Below are 27,054 nucleotides of genomic sequence, written 5' to 3'. Positions count from 1 at the left end.
CTTTTCCTCTACTTTCTCTGAATACTTTTCCGAACTAGTCTTTTTTTTTTTTTCAAGTAAGGAAGATGGCACCAAAATGATAATGTAATGACTTCATATTGCACTTCGATTCAGTTCTTGCCTCATCTTGAGATTGCCCTTACTGGGGGAAGAGAGAGATGGAAGACTGAGAAACCGAGTATTATACAAACTTGGTGATTCTGTGACCCACAAAGAATGCATGAGAGCATTCTTCCCTTGGATTTCATTCACTGAGCCAAGCTTAGCATGGACACTGCTGCATACTCTACCCCTGCTTAGAAGTGAATGTGGTCATATTCTCCAAGCTCCTGCTTGGTGGTCTGCATTCAGACCCTTATCACACAATATCAACTCTTTTTGCTTCCTCAGCACTCCTGCTGATTAAACAACAAGAATACCCCCCCCCTTTTTTTTTCTTCCTGGCCCTATAATGACTCTGGAGTAACGGGCAAAATCGATTTCTAGGCTATGACTCAAGGCCTGGTAAAATATTGGCCAAGAGGTGGGAGTAAGCAGCCACTCTTTTGAAGATTTCCATACCTTGTTAGCAGCTAAAATACTCATGTAACCAATTACACTAGTTTAAAGAAAACATCTAAATATTGACTTCTTAGGATCTTGAAAGGATTAAACAATTTGCTGTACAAATATTTGCCATTTGGGCATTCTGTGGGGGAAGGAAGCAAGCTGGTATAATCAGCAGTTTTTTTTCCTTTGCAAGCCTACTGTGTGTCTGACACTTCACAGAAAATAAACCAAAAAATAAAAAAGGTGTAAGAATTGATTTGTGTCCTCAAAGAGTTTATAGCCCAGCTCAGAGGACTGGAAATAATTTGTTTATTAAGTAAGAAGCCTGGGAGTGGGTCATGTGACCAATAGAGATCAAGAGTAAGGTCGACATGTCCTATGGTACAAGAGGAAACATCGTTGTGTAGACAAAGCATCAAAGCTTGTCAGCACAGCAATGCAGCATCACCCAATCCAGGAGCGTCACAGGAGAGGCCCTTGTGGTTGCTTCTCCAGGGATGGAGGGACCTGGCTGCAGAACTTCCGACTCCTAGCACTCCCTCTCTTCACACATGAGGAGAGATTTACAGGATGCGTTTCTGCTCAGGCTGCAAAACAGGACATAGCTGAGGAGCAGCATGCTGGCTCTCCTCACATAATACCACCCACAGGTGCTGCCTCAAACACGTCAGTGAACACGTTCAATACCCACTTCTCCTTTCTGGATGTTCTGCCCAATGACATCCCTTCCAAGCCTTGTTCACTTCAAAACCAGATTCCTGAAGCAGGACTCAGGCTTTCTCCACTCTGTGCTCTTAATGGTCACAGCCCTTTCTACTTGGGAGAGCCTTTCTTGTCCCCTTTCTCTGTGGAAATCATGCTCAGACCCAAATCCCACCTTTAGCACTCCCCTTTCCACCAAGATTTTCTATACTCAAGGGATGAAGAACTGACTCCTAGCTAAAAGACACGTTACCCCAACAACTCTTCCTATAACATCGTTCTTTGTAACTTCTTAGAAAGGTATTACATTTTATTTGATTCATGTGTAGATATGCCTGCATTTCATGGTGCACGGGTAGGGTCAGAGGACATGTCGCTTGAGGAGCAAGTTCTCTCCTAACATGTGGGTAGGTGTTGGAGATTGAACTCAAGTGGTCAGGCCTGGAGCCCTCGGCCATCTCTATCACTTTCACTTCACACTCCATGCTGAGGTTTCTGGAAATGTCCTCTCCTCATCAAATTTTTTGAAGCACAAGGAAATACTTTTTAATGTTTCTGCTTCCCAGTGTCCTAATATGTTTCTCCCAAGGAATACTAAACATGTATTGCATGGCTCTGGGTTCACAAAGAAGACCCTGAACAAGGGAGAGGCACCCACAGCGAGATAATCAAGACAGCTCTGGTCTCCATTATCTATAAGGAAACTGGTGTGGGAATCCCATGGGCATGACAGTGGAAGTCATTAGTGAGAGTCGGCTGTGCTGTTTACTCATTCTTATTTTGGCCACGTTACTTAACTCCTTACACACACACAGAGAGAGAGAGAGAGAGAGAGAGAGAGAGAGAGAGAGAGAGAGAGAGAGAGAGAGAGAGAGAGAGAGACCTGGGTTCCACTCCAGAGATTCATTTTTTAAGATTTTTACTATGTACATAGGGTTTTGTCCTCATGCACGTCTCTGCACCATATGTGTGCAGTGAGTGACCACACAGGACAGAAGAGAGCATCAGGTCCTCTGCAACTCTTAATGGCCAGACCATCTCTCTAGTCCCTGCTCCAGAGACCGATGCCATTGGCGCCAAGACTTTAAGTTCCAAAGGTCTTAAACACCAAGACTGAAAATCTCTGCCCCATGGGATGGTCTTTTCCAACCCACTCTTCCCCTGGCAGCTTCCCTACCCACATACTCACCGAAAGTACTTGGTAAATGCCAAGGCATCTGTGACTTGCTCTGATTTAAGAGGCTGCTTCTGAGGGAGCTATTTCCCACCAGCAATGCTTCCTTTAAGCATTATATGGTAGCTGGGTGCAAAGAAACGGGGCAGGGGGGGCTGGAAATATTTTAATTTGAAACTAAATGTGGCGCTGTCTGGCTCAGTGTGGGCCTCCTCTTTAAACATTTTCCCAGTCCAGATTGTAACCTTAGCCTTACATGTCTGTCCACCTTAGCCCTAAGCTAGAGGTGCTTCCAGTGGACAGAAAGGAGGTCTGGATGGCTTCCAGGTTCTGTCAGCTCACTGTTTAACTTAAAATATAAAGGCAGTTAAGAGCTTTTCTTAAGCTATTTTGAAAGTCAAAATATAAAAAAGTAATGCATCTAAGTAATATTTGGTAAAACCATAAAACTTTAAAAGGGTTAAAAGGATCTGGGTTGCAGACATTGGGTTACAGCAATAGCTTCAAATGGTAATTTCCACTTCTCTGGGCAGCATTCTTTCTGAAATTACAAACTGACTTCTTAGACAGAACCCACTGAATGAAATTTAACCTCCTTTACAGAGAGCCTATTACCATGAAGCGCTGACCACAGCCTTGTTGCCTTTGCTCTCTGTGTCTTTTAGATTCGTAAGCCATTTCTAAAACTACTTTTGGATTCTTCCCGAACTCTCAATATCCTAGAAATGACTTTGCACTACTACACTTAGCAGGACTGTCTGAAATAACCTCAGATCAATGGCTGTCCGCATGGCCATCTCCAAATTGTTTTGTAAGAATGATATCCATGACAGAAATCAGCAGCCTGGGAGGATGAGGGATCTTCTATAAACTGAGAAATGTTGCCATGTAATGTCTGGCTACTCAGGCCTTTGTGAACAAATTACTTGAAGCCCAGCTGTATTCTCAGTCAATGAGAATTCTAGACAACTGGATTCTAGGTTTGTAAAAACAAGATTTGGACTCTTTAGTTAGTGTGTTCTAGCTCATGTTAGATAAGGAAAGAGATGTTTTCTCACTAATTCTTGATGCTGTTGATTTCATATTGGGAAATCTTTTTTTTTTTTGAAGGAAAAGAGTTGGTACAGTGTCCTTTCTGGGTAAAAGGTCTTTTCCACCATTCTCTACCTGGAAAAATCCTATTTATCTTGAGAACTCAAGCCTAAGTGTCAGGGACATGTCTTCTGACTCTTTCTGAGAAATTTTTCTTTTCTGCCTTTCATACTCCCAAAGAGTGAAAGATCCAGAAGGACTAGGTGTGAGCTACTGGAAAGCAGAAGTGCATCCTGTGTAACCTCGGTGACCCTGGACCTAGCACACCTAGTTGGTGCTTCAGACACCTATCAGCAAATGTGCGCATTTTAGAATGGTCGATTTGGCGGCCATCTTAAGGATGAAGAAGTCATATAAATAGCTAAGGATAGTACTAGAAAGAAAAGAAAGAGAAGCATGCAAAAAAAATCAAGGAAGCAGTAAGACAGGAGGAAGGAGAGAAAGAAGATATAGGAACAATCGAGAAGATGGGCTCTGAGTGTTGAATTGCTCATGATTACTGACTTTTCTGTTAAAGGCACAGGTTGGGGAATCAGTCCTCAGAAGTGCTGTTAGCTTTGAAAACACTGTCCATTATCTTTCTTTTTTTCTAACTAAACCCCACAACTTCATACTCATTCACCCACTGGTCCTGCTCTTCTGACTCAGAACTTCAAGGCTCTTAGGCACCTCCCTCCTCTGCTTTCACCTGGACCAGATAGTCAGAGTGCAAGCAATGCTTCCCTAACTGGGAGCATTTCATGCTGGTGGAGAGGGGACATGGTTTAAGGTGTCCTTGATCAGAAGAATTCGTTGCAAACAACACCAGAAGAAAGAAGTCTCCTCTAATTCTTCAGACTATATTCAGCCCTGCAGAAGTCACTCATTTACCCGGCAGAAGGGACTCAGAGGAAAAGGGTGAGAAGCAGCAGCAAAGAACTTATGTCTATAAAACGATCCACAGACAGGAATCTGTGATTCCAAGAAAGAAAATACCAAACTCGCGAATCCCCTGGTTTTAAAACTAATTTGTTCACCGTGAATCAATCTTAGAATTCATCAGCTTCACCCTAGAGACAGGAATGAAGGCCAGCTCTCTTCCTGACCTATAAGTAATAGGGTGCCACTCGTTCAGAAATGAGCATAATAGCAAAGTGAATTGACAGGATTGTTACAAAGCTGAAAAATAACAGGCTACATCCTGAATTTTGAGAGACAGAAATTTCCCTTCCTTTCTCTTTTGGAAAGAATTTTTTTAATTGAAAGATTATCTCTTAACAGCACTAAGATTAACCAAAAAATATTCTAAGAATGAAAAATAAAACCAAATTATCCAGTCATTTATTTAATCTGGATGAAGAGCTGAGAACAGGGATAGTGGCTCATAAGCTAATCATGTGGTATGCTGTTACATGTGGCAGGCCTGAGCTCCTGACCATGCAATGTGTGCTGCTTCCAGACCTGGATCTGAAACACCTGTCCTGCTCATTTCTCTGTGTTACTTATTCATTCTTATTGAGGGAAATGGAAGTAACCATGGTAACTTGGAAGTTACTTGTCCAATCTGGCAGAGCCTCAGTCAGACTGCGACCCAGGAAGGCTGTGTGGAGGAGAGACACAACTGAGCCTACATCTGTCTGTCCTTGTTAAACGAGTGAGAACTGAGCCTACATCTGCCTGTTCTTGTTACACGAGTGAGAACTGAGCCTACATCTGTCCTTGTTACATGAGTGAGAACTGGGTGCATCTGCCTGTCCTTGTTACATGAGTGAGAACTGGGTGTATCTGCCTGTCCTTGTTACATGAGTGAGAACTGGGTGCATCTGTCTGTCCTTGTTACACGAGTGAGAACTGAGCCCACAGCTATCTGAGAACAGCGTTTTAGGGACCTATTGGCAAAGGTGGCCTTTTTATTTGTGTATAGGTTCTACTTTTAGTTCATCTTTATAAAATTTAATAAAAAAAATTCACAGGAAAAATAGTGTAAATGTAGATATGCAAAAAGAAACAAAACATAAAAAGGAGAGAAAAATGCCCCTCTACTTCACCAGCTCACTACATAGACCTGCCATGATAAGCCAGGGCTCTCTTAGCCACTTTGCAAGGTTTTTATTTTTACACTTAAAAAAATATTATGAGAGCTGAGGGTGTAGTGTAGTGAGTGATAGGGCAGAATAGGCTAGAAGGCATGGGCCCTGGGTTCAATTCCCAGTACTTAGAAAAAAAATCATGACCATATTTCCCTCTGCCTCATTAAACACTATGTAGTCACATCATTTTCATAACTCTGGGAAATCGCAGGTTGGTGAATGGCAGTGTGTGTGTGTGTGTGTGTGTGTGTGTGTGTGTGTGTGTGTGTGACTCTGTTCATGAACTAGCAAACCCTGAACATTGTCAAGTGACAGTTCTCAGAATGCTTACGTCCTGGACTACGAGCACAGGTGAGTACTTGGAAAATCCAGTCATTTGGTATCATGGTGGAAGTTAAGTTGCGATCGCCAGGAAAACAAACAAACAAACAGCAAAACAAAGCCCTTGTTGTCAGGACGTATTCTTGTCATCAAAACACTTCCGATGCGATGGCCTAGAGAAGTTCTTTAAGAGTTGTGACTCATCTCCAGAACCAAAGAAATATGGTATTGCAGTCTGGTAGGTCTGGCCAATGGGACAGCTCCATTTTTTTACCCAACAGGAAGAAGAGACATCTGCAGTGAGCAATTTTCTTGGTAGAAATTGCAGCATTTCCTCCTATTCACATTCCGTTGGTTTGAGCTTAATTGCTGAACCAAACCTGGCTTCCAGGGCATCTGGGAAATGACATGCACACAGGGTGGTCTTGCAGTCACCCAAACTCCATGATACGGAAGAAATGGCGAACAGACCTGAAGGGAAAATAACAGGCTGAGTTTACAGCAGTGTTTGGAGAACAGGAGCCCTGTGTTGGTGGCTGCTGGACACTGACTCACCCAGCTGGTTACTAGCTATCTTACACACTGACTCGCCTTGACTAGTTACTAGCTCTCTTACACATTGACTCACCTGACTAGCTACTAGCTCTCTTACACACTGACTCACCTTGGCTAACTACTAGCTATCACCTGAGAGACTGATACTTAACCCCAGTTTGCACAACAGAGCCCTTAAGATTCATGTGCTTATATGGGCATTAAGTGGTTGGATGCGCAGAAAGTGCTTCTAAGACATTGATTGCAGCTACAACACAGCCAAAGCCAATAGAAAATTGACGGTCTGTGGCCAGAAGGTGAAAGTGAACGTAATATAATAAAGAATCAACCCTAAATGGCATTAAATAAAATACAGAAGCTTCAAGCCAACCCCTGGATCCAGGCTGCCCAGGTCTGGATCCTGACTCAGCACTTATTAGCCACTTGAGCAAGTTGGGTTACTTCTGCCCCTCAGTTTCACATTTAGAAAGTAGAGATGAAGACGAACAGCTACCTGTAGGGTGGCTTGTGAGGGTTTTCTGAGTGTGTGAAAACACATGTGACCTGGACTAACACAAGCAGGGACTGTGTGAAGTGTCAGCCTCTAGTCATCTTAAAGGTGTGTTCTCAAAGAATTTTAATTAGTATTTTCTAGAAAATTCATATATTCACCCAAGTCTTTGCAGTGTACTTGTATAGGCCATCATACGAAACTCCTGGCATTTCTATTCTATTTCTCAGTACCCTGCCCTTCCAAAATCAGAACGTCAATATTCTGTGTCGTAGAAGCCGGGAATAGATCCATCATCCAAATTGGACAGGCATTGTGTCTGCACCTGATTTCATTGCCTTCTGGAGAGTTGTGCATATTTTTGTGTCTTCCTTGGTTTTGTGATACAGGCTTTTAAATGAAAAGGTCTCCTTTCAGGTAATGAGTTCCTGCTGTTTCTGAGATGTCAGGATTGAAAGCTATTCTCAGAATCCAGAATTGAACTAGATCAAGTCTTTCTTTTCTATTATTTTTAATAAAGACATTCTTGAATGATAATATATGCCAAACCCCTCAATATACTACTATATTTTAGCTGCAAATAAATTTATCCATTAATTGATGACTATTTGTAATTAGGAAGAAAATCAAGAACCTCTCTTAAAACCAGATTCCATGAATTTGTTCAGTTTCTATGACAAATGTTATTAGTTTATGACTATTCTTACTTCAGAGGGTTTTTTAAAGTAAAATTCCCATAAAATCAAAATTGCATGAGTCAAAAATTATTTATCTACATATTTAAAGCCATACTATAGTATTACATTCCCAATCATTCGTTCATATTTTTATTAAAATAATTTAGTAGACTATGAATTAATACCTAGTACATGTTTTATTTAGTTCAGGTAATCTTCCATGTCACTTCTGCCTTGTTTCATCACATGAACCTAAAGGTGAAGGAATGCTTCCAAGAATGGGCTCTTTATTTTCTTTTTTGTTCTGGAACCATATGAGACTTACAAAAAAAATAAAATGAAGTTTCAAAAAGACTACATAGAACAGCAGGGTGGGAGGAAATGATTCTTGCTCCCTCAGCAGATATCAAGTGCCAGGAGTTCCTCAGTCAGGGGTGGGGCCTGGAGAACACCCCCCTCATTTATCTGGGATCTGGGCTAGCTTGATTTTTATGCAGGTAACCTCGGACACTATGAGTTTCTCAGCCTAATTACCCTGCCACGTCCAGAGGAAAGCATGCCACTGCATTCCTCCCTACCTGCTGGCTCTTACAGCTCTTTGGAGATATTCCCTCAGCCTGGATCAGGGGAGGTTCTTTCTGATTCTCAGGAGGATGCCCCCACCCACCCATGTACACACAGGCAGTGTTAATTGTACTTAATGAGTTATCAAAAAATAGACATGTAGTGGGGAGGGGCCATGTTAGAAGAATATGTGGGAAGGTAGAGAAAGGGAACGGGGAGTGGATATTGTTATATTTTATTGCATGCATGTGTTTTGTAAACTCTCCCTTGGGTCTTCCCTTCTCAGATACTGCCTGCTAATTAGCTATTCTAGGCAAGAACACTATAGAAACATGGCATTTGTATATCACTCCAGAAAGTACAGGATGTCTACCTGTCTTACAGAGATATTTACTTTGGTCTCTTAATTAAGGGGTGCCTACTGAGTTTCCCCATTGTAGAATTACTTTGCCTTTGTAATTTTGAATCTATTGAAGAAATGTGTATTTAAACTGTACAAATATTTGTTTTTCACAAGTATCTTAACATCTACTGATGATGATACTTGACTGAAACAATTCATTATTGTAGTTCATGTCAAAGACTGACTTTTCTTTTTCTACTCTTCATTGATACTCTTAAAAATTGATATTCTGCTAAATTGTTTATTTACATTCAAGTGCACACAATGTGCCCTGCCTCTTTCTGTCCTGTGATAGAAACTGGTCTGCAAGATTTAGCTCTGGGGCAGCCTGGTCAAGCCCTCTAACTGTAGCAGGAATCTTAAAAGTTCTTATTGATAAAATCAAACCCGAGGCGAGTTATTGGGGTCCATGCTGGTAGATCAGAGAGATAGAACAAGCCACAGCTATCTCACCTTGCCAGTTCCTCAGCTGGTCCTGTTTCCTCAGACTGGAAGCTTCTGTGTCCTCATCCCAATGGCTCTCAGCTGAACTGCTGCTTAAAAGCCTGAATGCTTAACCAGCCAAAATCCTTCCCCAGCCAAATGCTTCTAGTTTCTGGTCCTCACGCCTTATATATCTTTCTACTTTCTACCACCACTCCCTGGGATTAAAGGCTGGCTTTCTGGGATTAAAGGCGTGTCACCGTGCTTGGCTGTTTCCAATGTGGCCTTGAACTCACAGAGATCCAGAGGGATTTCTGTCTCTGGAATACTAGGATTAAAGGCGTGTGCTATCACTGACTAACTAGTGGCTTGTCTGTTCTCTGACCCCAGATAAGTTTATTAAGGTACATAATATTTTGGTGAACACAATACCACTACATCATCTAACAGATCTTTTTGTCTCTAATGCAGAAAGCTCATGCTCCAGTGATAAGTTTTCTATCATGGATGAAGCAAATTCCAGCATAGCTCACACAGGGAAATACAACCCTTTGGTGAAAAATTCTGCTTGGCATGTGTTTGGGTTCACCCTACTATTACTCCAGCTGTTGGTCTAAAGTTCATGAGTTCCCACTAGTTTGGTTTGGTTGTCTCTGTATATTTCCCCATCATGATCTTGATGCCCCCTTACTCATAGAATCCCTCTTCTCTCTCTTCAAACTCCTGGAGCTTGGCCTGGTGCTTGGCTGTGGATCTCTGCATCTGCTTCCAATAGTTACTGGATGAAGGCTCTATAATGACAGTTAGGGTATTCACTGATCTGATTACTGAGGTAAGCCAGTTCAGGCACCCTCTCCTCTATTGCTAGTAGTCTAAGCTGGGGTAATCCTTGTGGTTTCCTGGGAACCTCCCCAGCACCCAGGCTCTCCACATTCAATGACATCTCCCACCATCGTGGTATCTCCCTCACTGCTCCCCCATTCTGTTCCTGCTCCAGCTCTACCATCCCATTCCCTCATGTTCTCATCCCCCGTTCCTACCTTCCATTGGCCCCCCATCCCAAGTTTACTCATGAAGATCTCCTCTATTTCCCCTTTCAAGGGCGATTCATGCATCCTCCTTAAGGTCCTCCTTGTTAGTAGCTAGCTTCTCTGGAGCTGTGGGTTGTAGTCTGGTTATCTCTGCTTGAAGAGATATGTTTCTCACAGAGCACCCTCAAATGCAGGGACCTTTCACAAGGACCTTTTAAAGGTAAAGAACACAGAAAAATTACATCCTGGTTGGCAGTTGCAGTGGTAAGTAAAGCAAGCAAGCAGTTTAACAGAAGCCCAAAACATGCAGTTAGCTGCAGCTTTTTGACCCTGAGTCTCTAGTACAGGGCTGGGTACTTTCAAACAGATCTTTTCACAGTAGGGGTAGGAAAGAGGGAATGAGTTTCAGATTAAACCAAAGATGGCTCTGAAGTGTTAGTTGGGGATTTCTGGGATGCAAATTGGAGGAAATGCCTATGAAAGATTTAAGGGCAAAGGAGCAAATGGAGACAGGAAGAGCTTTGATGATGTGTGCCTATTCTGTGAAAGGAGAGGAGGGAGGGGAGAGCTGGATAGGAAGAGCTACAGGCTTCATTTAGTACAGCTTCAGGTTGTCTTAGCCAGGCCAAGAGAGACTCCAAAAAGGATGACTCTTAAGGAGCACGGCCAGGCTGTACTTCCAAGCCATGATCAATTTTTGGCCAGAAGCCACCCAAGAGATTAAGGCTGTGATGTGGATTCAGTGGCAGGTACCAAAGGTGTTGAAAAGAGGGAAGCTATCCACTAACGACCACTTTTGCAGTGGATTCTTTTTACAAAGTGAGATCTGAAGAGTACTCCTCTGCAACTGACTAAATTCATCACAGTCTACGTAGATATGAAAATCAGGGTTGCCTAATCCTCAGCCTCAGACCTGTCAGCTGTACTGTGAATATTCACAGTAACACTTGGACTTCTTTCCTTTAATACTTGGGTTTTTGTTTTGTTTCTCATTCAAAGGCTTGATCTTTACAGGATTTCTTTTTTTTTTCCTTCTAGAAAGTTAGCATTCAATTGAACTAAATGACATTTAGAATTGTACTCTTACATTCCGCATTCCTCAGACTTTACCCCTTCTATTTTAACTATAGAGGCCACCCTTCATAAAGCATCGCGTTAGAGCATTTTTTTGTAAGTGCTTTTGAAAAAAGGCTGACACCCTACTGAATCTCCAAATTTTCCTTTGTGTTGTTATGGTGATGAAGAGAGTAGAGCAGAGAGAAGAAACCAGAAGGAAACTGAAAATGTGGCAATAAACGAAGGGGGTTTTCACCGCTTACAAACGCTTATCCAAGCTGGGCTTGTCACAATACATGTTTCTACAATGCTTCCAGCATAAACCAAGGTGTTCCACTAAAGACAGTTTCTCTGGTGTGGACAAGACATCTTCACTTTATCCTAGAACATCAGAAGCACTGCTGATGAATAAAGATTGATGCCCAGCTTCTTCTAAAAGGATTTTAAAAAGGGGGATATCATCCAAATATGATCCAAATATAATCCAAATGCCTACACTAAGAGTGATCTGCAAATGTGGTTTTCATAAACCATCAATTTAAAATAGTGCACTTACAGAATGGTACACTGAGGAGATGGGATAGAAGCTTATTTTTTAAGGAAATTGGGAAGTGTGCTCTCTATATCATCACATCATTTAAAGGTATGAGCCTCCTCCTTTTCTAACCTCACTGTACTCTACAGATTTCCTGGTAATGACGGTTACCCAGCACTCTTTTGCCAGGTTGACTCCTGTAGGCAAGCCTCTCATTCACAAGGCTTGCCTGGAAGACTTCAGAGGAAGGCCTGAGTGATCTATCCCCGAAACAATCTATCAGAGGACAGGCTGGGACACAGGAAGGAACCAAAGGCTGCTCTCTCAATGCTTAGTCCTTACAAGTAAAAAATTAAAATGGGGCTGGCAAGATTGCGGGATGGGTAAAATGCTTGCTGCACAATTAGGAAGACCTGAGTCTGGACCCCCAGCTTCCAGGTAAAAGCCAGTTGTGACAGGTGTTTATCTGTAACCAAGCACAGGGGTTGCAGGAGGCAGCAGGCAGATTCTGAGGGATCACTGGCCAGCCAGGTTCAATGAGAGACCCTGTCTCAAAACATTAGGAAGACACCTGAGATGGACCTCTGACCTCCTCCACACATGCACACACAAGTGAACACACCAGCAGGCATGCATACATACAACATACAACCACAAAATCAAAACAATATAGTACCATGACACCTAGACTCAAGGGAATTTAATGCATCAAATTGACTGGGAGGAGATAAAGAACACTAGGAATCTAACCTAAAACAGGGAAACAACCAAATGTGAGCAACAACAGGAAACTGCCACTACCCCAAGGCTGAAGGAACAAAAGCAAGCAGTGTTCTCAGAGCCTGAGGCCAGTAGAAACCGTGATCACTCTAGGCTACAGATGTTGAAGCTGGACAGTCGTTGTGGCGGCTTGTGGAAACACTGTCAAAAAAGAAGGGAGGGAGGGAGGGAGGAAGGAAGGAGGGTTTTTGTATCACTCTATTTCTGCCTCCTACCACTGTCCTATATTGGCAAAACTTGCTACTAAGAAAGCCTGGGAAAGACCCTTCAGGGACAGGCTTCTGCAATGTAGCACAGAAGGACAAACAAGCTTAGGGTACAATTACACCATCTGCTCTGCCAGGCCCCAAGAGCAATCTGTCAGAGTCAACCTTTGAGTCAAACTTTATCGAGGAAGAAATATCCAGTGTCTGCTAAAGCATTCATTTCTAGGTGTGTCTATGAAAGCATTTACAGAAGGGATTAGCTATTGAATAAATAGAGTAAATAAGGAAGAGCCACAATGCCAATGTGGGCAGGTATTGAATCGGTTGAAGACCTAAACCAAAGAAACAGAGAGACTGGGGCAAGATGAATTCTCTTTCACTGAGATATCATCCATCTGCTCTAGCCATCAGACACCCAGCTCTTAGTTCTCCTATCTACAGACTCTAGGATTTATATCAGGGCTATCAGACCTCGGGTCCAGTAGCAAAAGGAGAGTGCATGGAGACAGGTTGATCCTGGGGGCTTGCAGGCCAGCCAGTCTGACCAAAATGGTGAACTTCAGGTTCTGTGAGAGAACCTGTCCCAAAAAAGTTAAGATGGAAAGTAGTTGCCCAGCTTCCCCATGTGCATGAGCATGTGAGTGCCTCCTAACACACACACACACACACACACACATACACACACACACACACACACACACACACACACACACACACCAAATCAGCAGAAGTATGTGTATGGACATTTCAGCAGTTAGAAATTGTGTCTTAACCTCGAGTCAAAATTCACTGAATGAGTTTTCTATAAAACTCAAGTCAGCAAGCAACTGAAACAGCAGTTTTTAAAAGTAAACATTTAACATGATACAATTCAAAGACAAACTAATTTGAGACTTACAGGCTGAGGAATAACATCAGGATGGGGTTCAAGGTCTTTGTTTTCTGTAATTGAACTATTATGTTTCCATAAGAGCAGTAACAACACTGCAGTTCATAACATACAATAATAGTCTTGATTCCGAGCCGAGGTGTTTTGGGCAGCCTCGTTGGCATTGGCCGGCATGTGCGGTGCAAAGCACTCACCCGAGTTGTGTGTTCACACTAAAGTCACCCAAAACACCACAGGCAAGAGCTCCCAGAAACATCATGGACTCATTACATTTAATTTTCAAGTAATTTTTGTCCATTGCACAGTCAGAAAACTGCTGCTAATTTTTCATAGCCTCCCACATTCAGTTCCATGACTCCATTGTGGTCATGGCCCATGTCCTAGGAAGCTGGATTTACTTCAAAAACTGTTGCCTTTTACAAGGACTTTTAAGTAGAATGACAGGTGGAAGGTGGACTGAATGGAGTTGAGAAAGAACTGAAAAACAAAAATGGTGATGGTGAGTAGGTCCAACTGTGCTGGCTTGGGAAGGATGTCACAGTCACAGGAGGATTGTTTCACATGCTCAGCTCTTGAGGTCCTTGCACGTGAAATGACTGTGTAGTTGTGAGCTCATGTCTGCATTGTGAGAATGATACAGGGTACAAGAGTAAATTCATGATAACAAACGAAAGACAGATTGCTGGCAATGCCTCTGTCTAGGATTAGGGGGATAGTTTGTAATAGTTTGACCTTAAATGGAAGCTCCATCAAGCGTCCATCTCCTCATTCTCAGAAAAGACAGGAATCTCATACTAAAACCCATCTACCCAATGAAGTTTTAAAATTTTACCCAAACATAAAACAATAAGTATTTTATTGCTGTTTAATATGCATTTTGTGATAACTGATGAGATTGAGCCCTTCTTTGTATATTTATCAGACAATTGCATATCTATTTTTATTAATATCTTTTATTTAACTTTTAAAGTTTCTTCCATATTAAAGAGCAAATACTATATTAGTGATTTTACTTTCTCTTGGTCTAACATCTGTCTGTTGGATATCCAAGTTCTCTGAATTCAACAGATTTTTTTTATTTGTACATATAGTCAAATCTATCTGACCTTTGCCTCATGGTTAGGTAGTTTTGAATCAAAAATATTAATCTCCTGGATGCTCTTTTATTAAGAAAAGGATTTCTCTTTTATGTTTTTAATTTGTCTGGAGCATACTTATGTCTATCAAATAAACAAGGAGATAATTGAACTTGAAAAATATTTACACACAGACATTTTTTAGCTTTTCAATTGCTTCCATACTCACGTCATTGAAAATAACTGTCATCCTACAGTTCTATACCCAACAAAAATTACCTGTCAAGAGTGAGGCTAAAATAAAGACAGTTTCATACATACAAAAACTGAGAGAGTTTGTTACCAGAGGCCTTATTAAAGGAAATTATAAAAGAGGTAATTCATACCAAAGGGGAGTAGCTGCAAATGGGAGAAATGAAGACCAATGGTTGTGTAAATGCATGAGGGAATATGAATGACTATCACAAAAACACTGTCGCGATCATCATGCAATGGCTTGAACAAAACAAGAAATCAGTCGTATATGGACCAGAGTCAATGAAACCAGTTTGGGTATTCAGTTTTTGTGGTGTTTAGAAAGAAAGCAAAGGCATTAACTTCATATTATTATAATTGCACAACTTCTGAAGTAAAAAACACTGAGTGAATAGCAATGACAGTTCATTCACATCCAAAGAGAAGGAAACGCCAAGACGGGATTAGAAAGAGAGAGATTTGTTGCGGGAAATGTCAGCAAAGAATAAAGAGGAAAGAGCCAGGGCAGATCAGAACCTTCAGACAGTGATGCAGTCTGACATGTGTAAAGCAAAGAGAGAGAAAGAACGAGTTAGGTAGAAACCAAGCTATTATTTGGAGAGAATGTTCCAGGAAAGGGAGGAACGAGCACAAAGCCAAAGCAGAGACAGAGCTCATGAAACACCCCCATGATCTGCCAAGGGCTCAGTAAAACCAGAGTACTAGATGGGGATCTCCATGCAGGAAGAGATCCAGGCAGCCGATAAGGTAGCAGTCACAAAAGGACCACACGTCATCCAGGAAGGATGTTAGATAGTAGCTTAAAAGCAACAGGAAATCAATAAGTAGTTTTTCCCAAGAAATGAGTCTTTATTCAACAGGGATCAGAGCACCTACTTCATATGAGGTATGCATATGACTACAGCAGATTCAGACACACAGAGCCACCTTCCTGCTTCAATCAGCGTTAGCCAGGAGAGAACATGGGCTCTAGGTAGGGTGGTCAGCTGGTAGATACAACATGGAGAGCCAGAGTTTAAAGAGAAGCAGTGTGAGCAAATAGATTAAGACTCAACCCCTGACTGAATTCCTAGTATCCTAGAAAGTCCTGGCTTAGGCTGGGACAAGCAAAATAATCAAGAGTCAAAATTTAATGAAGTCCTCACTCTTAGATTCATCCAAGTTTAGGACTGATGCCTGAGAATGAATGAATGAATGAATATATATATTCATTCATATATATATATATATATATATATATATATATATATATATATATATATATATATATATATTTAAAGAAATAGTTTTACCGACATCTAATCCATGTGCCAGGAAGGAAGTTCATCTTTTGTAAGCTTGAATTTTAATTTTTGATTATCACAGGCAGGAATCCACCCTTACGATTTGCATTAGTACCAATAGAAACTCCATAGTTATTACCCATAGCAGTAATTCCCTTTCCACACAACCCTCAAATTCTTGTACATCCACAAATCTATTTTCACCCTCTACCAATATACATACGCCTACATTTTAAATAAATGGATTCAAATAATACATGCAGTTCTTTTTTCACTTGGAATAATGTCTTAAATTTTATCCACAATACATCTTATATCAGTACTTCAGTCCTTGTAATTGCCCAATAATGTTCCATTGTGTAGCTATACCTGCTTTTTAACTAACATTTGGGTTGTTTTTGCTGTTTGGTTGTTACTCTTAATGCCGCTATAAACATATCTGTAAAAGTTCTTATGGGGTTGTTTTTTAGTTCTTTTAAGTATGTATCTAAGAGTTATACAATCACATTATGTTTAAATACTTGAAGGATCTTAACGGCGTGTCCAGGGCAACATTTAGCCACCAACAGTGCCTGAGAATTCCAGTTTCTATTGTTACCAACACTTGCTACTTTTATTCTTTTTCATCCTAGCCAACATCCTTGGTGCAAAGCATCACATAAAGCTTTGATTTGTTTCCATAGTTACTAATGATGTGGAATCCGGACTGTCTTACCAACCTCCTCCACCATTGCCTTGGAAGCTAAAATGGAGGAAGTGTTTAGGCCCCTCGTAAGGGACTGTCTTGATTATGTTAATGAGGTGGGAAGACCCACTGATCATGGGTGGCACCATTTCCTTGAACTGTAAAAATGGAAAAGGGGAACTGGGTATCAGGCTTGCATTCACTTCTCTCTGTTTCCTAACTGTGGGTACCATGTGATCAGCAGCTACTAGCTCTTGCTGCCTTGATTTCCCCATCCAGTTCCCTATTGAACTGGAAGTTGGAACAAATCCTTCCTTCCAAAGTTGATTCTGTCATGACAAACATAAAAAGAAACTGAGACACCCCACACTGTAATAATTCAGCTATCATTTGCATGATAGTTGGCATGATGCCCCTTCTCAGATAAAGGAGAATAAACTTGGGATTCTGTTTTTATTTTTTCTGGATTAAGTTTAGATGTCAGATATGCTCCATGCAGATAAAAAGCACTTGCAAGATGATCAGGCTAGTAGAGTTAAAAGCTCATGTGTGATTTATTTGGTAGCAAACTAAATGAAATAATGTGTTTGTATCAGTCAATGCAAAATGAAACCATCCACCAAATAGCCATATTGATAGTCTGTGGTACTGAACTGAAATTCAACCACCATCTGTGTTATGATTTATGACAATGATAAAAAGAGGCTGTTAGACTGCTTTTGAAATACTAAACACATGAAAGGCTAAATGCAGCATTTGGTACATTTTATTATTTGAATGTATTTTGAGTGTATTGACTCCTAAAATGCAATGCAATCTCAGGAAAAAAAGATTTTTCTTAAATGTAGTGTGTGACTTACTTAAATGTGATCCTTTGAATAATGATGGTCATGAGAAAGTCAGACATCAGTTTACTAAAATGTAAACCAACATTAAGAACAATTTAAATAAAAAGAATCTTTGTAACTAGACCCTACAGTAAACTTACCCAAAAGTACATTTTTCTGTATTTTGTTCCTCAATTTTACGGTGAATTCACCAATCATGGACCTATTATGACTCATCATGTTGATACAAATGTATGATAAGTTAAAAAAAGAAATGTATTCAAAATGCAGTGTATGAAAGTCTCAAAGAATTGATAAAATATTATTAAAATAAAAAGAAAACTCATAACTAATGAAAATATCCTTTGAATTTCATTTTGCCTTCCAAAAGATTTTTATAACAGTGTAAAGATTTTATATAGGATTGGGAGGTCAAGTGTAGACTGACAGAAATAAATTTTATATGTCATCTAGACTCCCAGTGGCATTTTCCCTACTATTTTCCCTGCTAATTAAATCATTCAATACCACCTATTCCCAGATTTCACTATTCCCATCACTAGAATACAAATTCTAAGTTTTAAAGGTACTTAACACACGTCTTCGAAGACTTGTGGTTTTGTTTCGCATTGTGTTTCTGAGGGACTAACTGCTCTTCTCAAGGCAATTATTTTTTTTTTCATTATTTTTTTCAGTTAGCACAGAAATAATGGGTTCTACGGTAGTGTTTTCATTCATATGTGACGTTATACTTTGTTCTGTTTTGTCTCCTCTCCTCATACTCAGCTGGACCTCTGCTCAGCCGACTGACTGATTCTTTTCCTCCACCCAAGGAGTCCTCACTATTGCCTTCAGGTCCCATGTATTCTATCCTTCTCCCTTCTACTTCACAGACCTACAAAATTGTACGTGCACACACACACACACACACACACACACACACACACACACACACACACACACTGTGTGCAATTTTAAATATTGCTTTCATTCATGAAACTCTTGTCTGAGATTTGTTTTGCCTGACACAAATGCTTTCCAGTTCCATCTATTTTCCTAGCAATATATATATTTTTTTCTATATGGCTGTATAAAATCCCACTCTGTGTATGTACCCCATTCTCATTTCCCATTTATCTGTTGATGAACTTATAGGCTGGTCCCTTTCCACCATTGTGAGTGGTGAAGTACTAAACACAGGTGTGCAAGAATCTCTGTTGCATGTAAACTGGAAATTTTGTGGCTATGCACCTAAGATACTGTCTTAGGGTCGGTTCTATTGCTGTGAAGAGACACCATGACCACAGCAACTCTTATAAAGAAAAACATTTAATGGGTGGCTTACAGTTTCAGAAGATTAGTCCTTTATCATCATGATGGGACATGGTGGCATCCAGGCAGATATGGTGCTGGAACTGAGAATCCTATACCTTCATCACAGGCAGCAGGAAGTGGTCAGAGACACTGGGTGGTATCTAGAACATAGGAGACCTCAAAGCCCATCCCCATAGTGACACACTTTCTCCAATGAGGCCACACCAACTCCAACAAAGCCACATGGCCTAATAATGCCACTCTTTTGGGGGGCCATTTTCTTTCCAGCCACCACAAATACTATCACTGGGTCATATTGTAGGTTCATTTTCAGTTTTTGAGGAACCTCCACACTAATTTCCACAGTGGTTGCACAATTTTACACTCATGACAATACCTCATATGCTTCTCTATTCTCTCACCAGCATTTATTGTCATTTTTTGTTTGTTGATGACAGGTATTCTGACTGGGTGAAGATGAACTCCCAAAGAAGTTTCAATTTGTGTTCTCTTGATGGCTAAGAACATTAAATGTTTGTTTGTTTGTTTTCGAACAGCCCATTTAGTGATCAGACAATTTTTGTTGTTTAGTTTTCTTAGTTGTTGTTATATCATGGCTCTCCTGTCTGATGTAGAGTTGCCAAAGCCTTCTTCACCCTTGTATAGTCTGCTTTTCACTCTGACACTGGTTGCCTTTGCTGCTGAGACCTTTTAACTCATATATTTCCATTTTGCCAATTCCTAAAATTGTTTCTTGTGACCTTTTCAGAAAGGTAATCCCTAAGAATGCCCACCTTGATTCTTGGCTATTTGGCAATATGTTTAAGAATATCATTTCAAGATTGGCTTGGTTGTACCCTTGGGCTTGAATGTATCGCTAAACTCCTTGACAATTGCACATGGAACAGAAATAATTCATACAGTGGCAATGTAATTAACCAAATCACCAAACCAGCTGCCTATTGTTTTAGTTTCTTTCCCTGTTGCTGTGATAAAACACTCTGGCAAAAGCAACTTACGGGAGAAAGGGCTATTTAAGCTCATAGTTGCAGGTTACAGTCTCCCATGGCATGGAAGTCACAGCAACAGGAACTTAGGGCAACTGGTCACGTCATATCTACATGCAGTCAGAAGGGAGCAATGGACATATGCATGTTCGTGTTCCAACAGGACAAGACAGTGCAAGGGTCCCTCCACCATATTCTTACTGAGGCCATTTGAGGTTAACTAGAATCTGATATCCTTGATGGAGAACCTCATAGAAAATTATCAACTCTATTCTAGGACCTATAGTCACAATGTCCTAGCTAACTTGTCTTAATTTCTCTTAAGCTGCTTGCTTCTGAGAAGCCTCCCTATAGCTGCTGAGTGAGATGCCAAGAGTTTTTTTTTTTTCTTTAAAAACCCTGTGCTCTGGATACCCATGATCACAGGTAGGCCCCCCAAATATCTGGGTGTGGCTCCAGCTAGCTGAAATAGACTTTCAACTGGCTGTAAACTGTGTCTGGTGGGCTACCTTTAACAGCATTAGCTTGCTTTCTCTACTCTTACAGAGTCCAAGATCCTCTGCCTAGGGAATGTCCCTCCAACAGTCCAGAGGTCTTCCTACTTCAATTAATATCAATATAATCAAGATAATCTGCCAAAGGCAGGCTCAGAGGCTCATGTTTCTGGTGATTCTACATTTTATCAAGTTGTGTGTGTGTGTGTGTGTGTGTGTGTGTGTGTGTGTGTGTGTGTGTGTGTGTGTATGTGTCCTTTTTGTTCTTTGCCTTTCTGAGATTGTGTGGCCCCCATAGGCCTATAGGGAGTAGCACTATTAGGAAGTATTGTGGTAATACATTGTGTACTCTAATAAATTTGCCTGAAGATCAGAGAACAGAACAAGTCACTAGATTAAACATAGAAGCCAGACAGTGGTGGCACATACCTTTAATCCTAGCACTTGGGAGGCAGAGATTCATCTGGATCTCTGTGAGTTCAAAGCCACCCTGGACTACACAAGACTGCCTCAGTCTAGGAGAGAAACAGAGCCAGGCAGTGGTGGTACATACCTTTAATCCCAATACTTTGGAGTCACACGCCTTTAATCCCAGCACTAAGAAAATTGAGACAGGAAATGATATGGGTGGCCAGAGAAAGGCATATAAGGCATGAAGAGACAGAAACTAAAGTCTTTTGGCTGAGGAAAGCTTTTTAGGCTGAAGAGTCCTAGAGGTAAGAGGTGGCTTGTTCCTTTGTCTCTCTGATCTTTCAGCATTCACCCCAATATCAGGCTCGGGTTTTTTTTTTTTTTTAAATAAAAAGACCATTTAGCAATTCAAGTTACAAGGTATGGCCTTGTTAGAGGAAGTGTGTCACTAGGGGTTGGCTTTGGGGTCTCAGATGCTCAAGCCAGGCCCAGCATCTCACTCTCTTTCTGCTGCCTACCAATCCAGATGCAGAACTCTCGGCTGTCTCTCCAGCACCATGTCTGACTGTGCGCCACCATGCTTCCTGCCAAGACGATAATGAACTAAACTTCTGAACTGTAAACCAGCCCCAGTTAAATGTTTTCATGTTTCCTGTCACGGTCATGATGTTTCTTCATAGCAATAGAAACCCCAACTAAGATAGAATCTCACTGTGTCACCACAAATGGCTTCAAATTTGCTACATAGCTCAGTCAGGCTTCAAACTGTAACTAGAAATTTTTGGGCAAAAGCCCCTGCTCTGCCAGTTCTAATACACTAGACTCTGCCTCCCATTCTGTTACACCAATTAAAGAGTTTTGCTGAAAAGCAGAGAGAGTTTGCTCATTGTGGCTATGTTAGGAAGAAGAACCAAGCGACCCCAATGAGCTAAGTGACCCCACGTCCGTCTTCAGTGTGCTGATACAATCTTAAAGCTAGAGGAAGAACTGGGGCAGAAGGCAATCGTAAGCACGGTCCAGCAGTTCTGACCTCCTGTGGTCTCTCTGATCATTGACTCAGCTCTAGTCTTGCAAGGAGGTCTGAAGAAGTCCTTACTCCTCAATGAACAATGTGGTAATGAGGAGATGAATGGTCCTGATACAGGATAAAGCCTCACCCTCATGGATAACTGACCTCAGTGATGCAAGGTTGAGCTCTTCTCGAAATCTCTTGGGTGAGTAGGTTTAGGACAATGACTAATCTCTGCATCTTCAGCTTTAATGTGGAACGAGATGGGTGAGATAGACAACCCTTGAGCAATTTACATGCTGAATTTGAGGTCCCAAACGGGAAATCAATACTTTTCAGTAAAAACAGTTTATAAATGTCAGTTTCAAAACTAATGAACTTCCTACCTCAGCGTCCTCCAGTGCATAGGTTATAGATGTGTTGCTTCCACACCCAGAAAACTGGTACTAAAACAAAAAATAAAAGAATGGGGGATGGTACTAGTTACCAAAATCTGTGTTCATGCATGCTAGGCAAGTGCTACATCCCTAACCCTGATAAAATTCTGAACTCATCAAGTGAGTACGGGAAATGAAGGTCTGCTTCACTGGATAGTTAATGAAGTGAGTTGCCCTCAGGACCTTGTCATTGAAGGGAAACTTCTGAGTGCCCAGGGGAATTTGAGAAGGAAAAAAAAAATCATAAATTTAGTTCTTACTCTTAGTTTAAGTAAGATTACCATAGAACAATTATAGGTTAAAATAATTGGTTACTTTTTTATAGTCATAGGATCAATATTGTTGAAAACCATACTCAAGGTTTAACTATACTGCTCACATAATAATAGTACACACTGGATTCCAGACCTAAGTCTTTTCTGAAAACAGGGCATTGGTAGGGGAAGAGGGACGCTTGAGACTTCCAGTGGGAGGCATCTTCTTGAGTTCAGGAGACACAGGAAATCTTGAAACTCTCCGCCTGCCCGTAGCCCTGAGTTTCTCTTGACAGAAGTAGTAACTGTCCCTGCATGTCTCAAAGAGTATTGCCCTTGGTTAATTGGTTACAAAATATCTTCATCTGATACGGTACCCTTAGATGCTGGCACTCCGTCTCCTCAAAACTTCACCTGAACATTCCTTGTTGCCACCAGATTCAGAATGAAGATTAGAGCTCATGATGTTCAAAGGAGAAGAACTCGGTCTGACCTCAGAAAATGAGCTGTAAAAGAAACTAAGTCTAAGATTTTCTAATTATATTAACAGGGACCCGAGGACAACATGTTCAGATACAAACCAGAAGGTAGAACAAAACCCCCCATCACCTCATTAACATCTCGGGAGCCAATGACCTAGAACTTGAAATACCTCTTCCAAGGAGAAAATTAAGTTGCTGCCCTTTTTTCCACCTACCACTAAAATATTGGCACAACCCTGATGGGCCTATGCGTGGGTTTTTGGAACAACTTGTATCGTTTTTTCAAGATCTACATACACCAAAGACATATGAGACTATTGGTGTTGAGTAAACACCAGAGTAAGAGACACTCTATAGCAAATCCAGACTGATTGTTAATGGATAAATAAGGCCCCAGTCCACTGTGGGTAGTGCCATCCCTAGGCAGGTGGGTCTGGGCTATTTAAGGCCACAACAAACAACACTATAGACCAAATTCCTTGGTAAGCATACATTGAAAATTACTCAACAAAATGTAATTCAAGAACATTTTAAGAAGAAACCACATCATAACCAAGTTGGTTTCATCCAGGGATGCAAGTTTGGTCCAATGTATAGCAAATCAATAAACGTAATTCACCATAGAAAAAGAGAAGGATCAAAGTCACATAATTGCCATGATCGATGCAGAAAAAGCGTTTGACAAAATTCAGCATCTCTTCTTGTTAAATGTCATGAAGGAAGTAAGCATAGAGTGAACATATCTCAATACATTAAAGTTTATATATTATAGATCTATCACAAACATTTACTAAATGGGGAAAAACTAAGAACATTTCCTCTAAAATCGGAAATGTACACTTTCTACACTCTTTCTCAATACAAACTTTGAAGTCTTAGGTGAAGCAATAAGATAAGATAGAGAAATAAAAGGAACACAAAAATAATGAAGAAGCCAAATTATTTCTCATTGTCTATAATACATTCCTATATTTAACAAACCATAAAGACTCTATTAGAAAGATACGACATCTGATAAATACCTTCAGCAAAAATAGCATAATATAAAACCAATACAAAAATAAACAGATTTTCTATATACCAACACTGAACTTGCCAAGAAGTTTAGAAACTATTTTATTTAAAATAGATTAAAAAACAAATGCATAGGGATAAAACTAACCAAGGAAAGGCTGGAGAGATGCTCAGTGATTAAGAGCACAAACTGCTCTTGCAGAGAACCAAAGTTCTGTTCCTAGCACTTATATCAGACAGCTCACAACTGCCTGTAACTCCAGCTCCAGGGGATCTGATGCCCTCTTCTGCCTTCCAAGAGCACCTGTACTCACAAACATACATCTACACACACAGACACACAGACACACACACACAGACACACACACACACACACACACACACACACACACACACACACACACAGAGTCATGTGCACACAAATAAAATAAAACTAACCAAGGATATTAAAGACTTCTACAGTGAAAATTTTAAGACTCCAAAGGTTAAAAAGAAAAAGAAAAAAAAAAAGACACCAAAAGGTGGAATGACTTCCTGTATTAATAGATAAGAAGTAATATTTCAAAAAATATCTGTACAACTGAAAGAAGTCTTCAGAATCAATGAAATATCCATCAAATTTGATAACATTCTTCACAGAACTAGGAAAAAAATCCTAAAATACTTTAGTGATGGACAAAAACACAAGCCACCTTAGCAGAAACAGGAATGTTAGAGGTATCACAATACCTGATGTCAGACTGCTACAATGTGATAGTAACAAATTCATATGATGGTAAGAAGCCTCAAAACGTAAGGCACTTGCCACCAATCCCGATGGCCCAAGTTTGATCCCTGGAACCTACATGATGTAGAGAGAGACTGATTCCCATAGTTCTCCCTTGACCCAAGCATCACACTAGACAAACAAACACAAACAGTCTGGCATTGGCACAAATCAGACACGTAGACCAATGAAATTGAATAGAAGACCAGAAATAAATGCACAAAGCTATAGCATGAAATTTGTTTTTAACAAAAGTGTCAAATTATATACACAGCAGTAAGATTTTAGAACAAACGGGCAAGACAGCTTCTTTACCAAATGGGACAGGGGAACCTGGATCTCCATATAAAGAAGACTGGAATAAGATCCATACTTCCCACCACACACAAAAATAACTTCAAAAAGGGTCAAGTACCTTAATTTAAAACCTCAAATGCTGAAGTTTCTAGGGGAGAATGCAAGTAAAAATACTCCAAGAAATAGGAATGGGCAAGAAATTTCTGAAAAGAACACTAATAGCTAGGAAAATATCTTGAAAATTTGACAATTGGGTTACATTCAATTTAACAGTAAAAAAAGAAAAAACTTCTGCACAGCAAAATAGACAGCATTACAGAATGGGAGAAATCTTGAAAGCTATAAAACTATATCCAGAATGCAGACAAAAAAAATCCCACAAAATTTAAACAGATATTTCCAGTTGCTGAATAGATTAATGAGCTGAATGGACAATTTTCAAAAGAAAAAACACAAATGGCCAATGAATATAAAGAAAGACTTTCAAGAACCTTGCCATCAGGGTATTGAAATTAGGTGTGTGTGTGTGTGTGTGTGTGTGTGTGTGTGTGTGTGTGTGTGTGTGCGCGTGTGTAGATCATGAAACTAGAAAGTAGACTGTTGCTAGAATTTCTCTGCCTGGCCCAGGGTCAGGACAAATCTCTCTCACCTGCCAGTCCTGCAGCTGCCCAAACCCAACCAAGTAAACACACAAAGACTTATATTGCTTATAAACTGTATGGCCATGGCAGACTTCTTGCTAACTGTTCTTATATCTTAAATCAACCAATTTCGATTAATCTATAAGTTGCCACATGGCTCATGGCTTACCAGTATCTTAACATCTTCTCATGGCGGTGGCTGGCAGCATCTCTCTGCCTCTGCCTTCCACTTCCCAGAATTCTCCTCTCTCCTTGTCCCGCCTATACTTCCTGCCTGGCTACTGGCCAATCAGTGTTTTATTTATTAACCAATCAGAGCAACACATTTAACATACAGAATAGCCCACAGCAGTAGACCATGAGGGGGAAAGAAGAGATCTTAAGGGAAGGGCAGAGAGAGAAAGGGTAATAAAATGCTTGTGACATGAAAGTCCAATGGGGGAACTAGTCAAAGAAACAAAGATAAGAGGCAATAGAGGGATGGGGGCAGTGGGAAGAGATCTGAATAAAACCAATGTATGACAATGTCACAATGAGACCCATGACTTTATATACTAGTTTGAAAAAAATTAAATGAAACTAAGCTGAAGTGCTAAGTTCTGTAAACAGTCCAACATTCTGTTGCAATAATGCAGTAAAACTTTCTATGTGTTCCTAAGCATGTTCCCATTTATGTGAAATAAATCCTCAAATATTCAGTGCTATTTCTTCTTGAGGCAGATAATTGACTCCTTTAAACCATGTGGCCTATTGCTTAATAAAGAGGTGGTTTTATAGCTGTGCTTGAGTTCCAAGGAGATCCAAATGCTTGACTCCTACTCCATTGTGAAGCAGAGAGAATGCTCTTTAGGGACAAATAGTTTTGTGGCAAGAGGAATTTAACCCTGGAGGGGCTTATTGAGTCAAACTGTCTCTTCATGACTTTTAAAAGTCGTAAACATGCTCTCACCAAAGATTATTTGCTTTTTTATTTGAAAAATTCACATCCCCAATAGAACCCAAACCTAAGATACTGGGAATCCATCCACCATCCACAACGCTGTTTTATCTGATACTATGGGTTTTTGGAATTATCACATCCTTTTGGTTACAAAGAGGACCAAACAAACAAACACAGCACAATGTTTAAATTCTCAGTGTTTTCCTAAGCCAGAGAGGCCTAATTTTATCCCATACATTCAAGGACTGTGCTTGCAAAAAAAGGAATCTACACCTATCTCTATGTATTTATATATCATGCATGCATCTAAATATTCATTATCTTAATCATCTACAGATATGCATAC

General features: G+C 40.5%; 1 long non-coding RNA gene across 2 annotated transcripts; it reads right to left on the bottom strand.

Annotated features, from left to right (window-relative positions):
• Positions 1-5,585: 5,585 nt before the first annotated feature.
• On the bottom strand, positions 5,586-26,098 carry LOC143267422 (uncharacterized). 2 transcript variants are annotated; one of them, XR_013042517.1, is made up of 4 exons: positions 25,938-26,098; positions 22,264-23,074; positions 10,060-10,261; positions 5,586-6,378 (listed from the first exon to the last, which is right to left on the bottom strand). It is a non-coding gene; the product is annotated as an uncharacterized LOC143267422 (long non-coding RNA). The 2 variants fall into 2 exon arrangements; XR_013042516.1 differs by lacking the exon at positions 22,264-23,074.
• Positions 26,099-27,054: the final 956 nt, after the last annotated feature.

Source organism: Peromyscus maniculatus, chromosome 9 (genome assembly GCF_049852395.1).
Source record: "Peromyscus maniculatus bairdii isolate BWxNUB_F1_BW_parent chromosome 9, HU_Pman_BW_mat_3.1, whole genome shotgun sequence".
Lineage (NCBI taxonomy): Eukaryota > Metazoa > Chordata > Mammalia > Rodentia > Cricetidae > Peromyscus > Peromyscus maniculatus.
The sequence above is the reverse complement of the archived record's forward strand: the minus strand, read 5'-3'. Positions and strand labels throughout refer to the sequence as shown.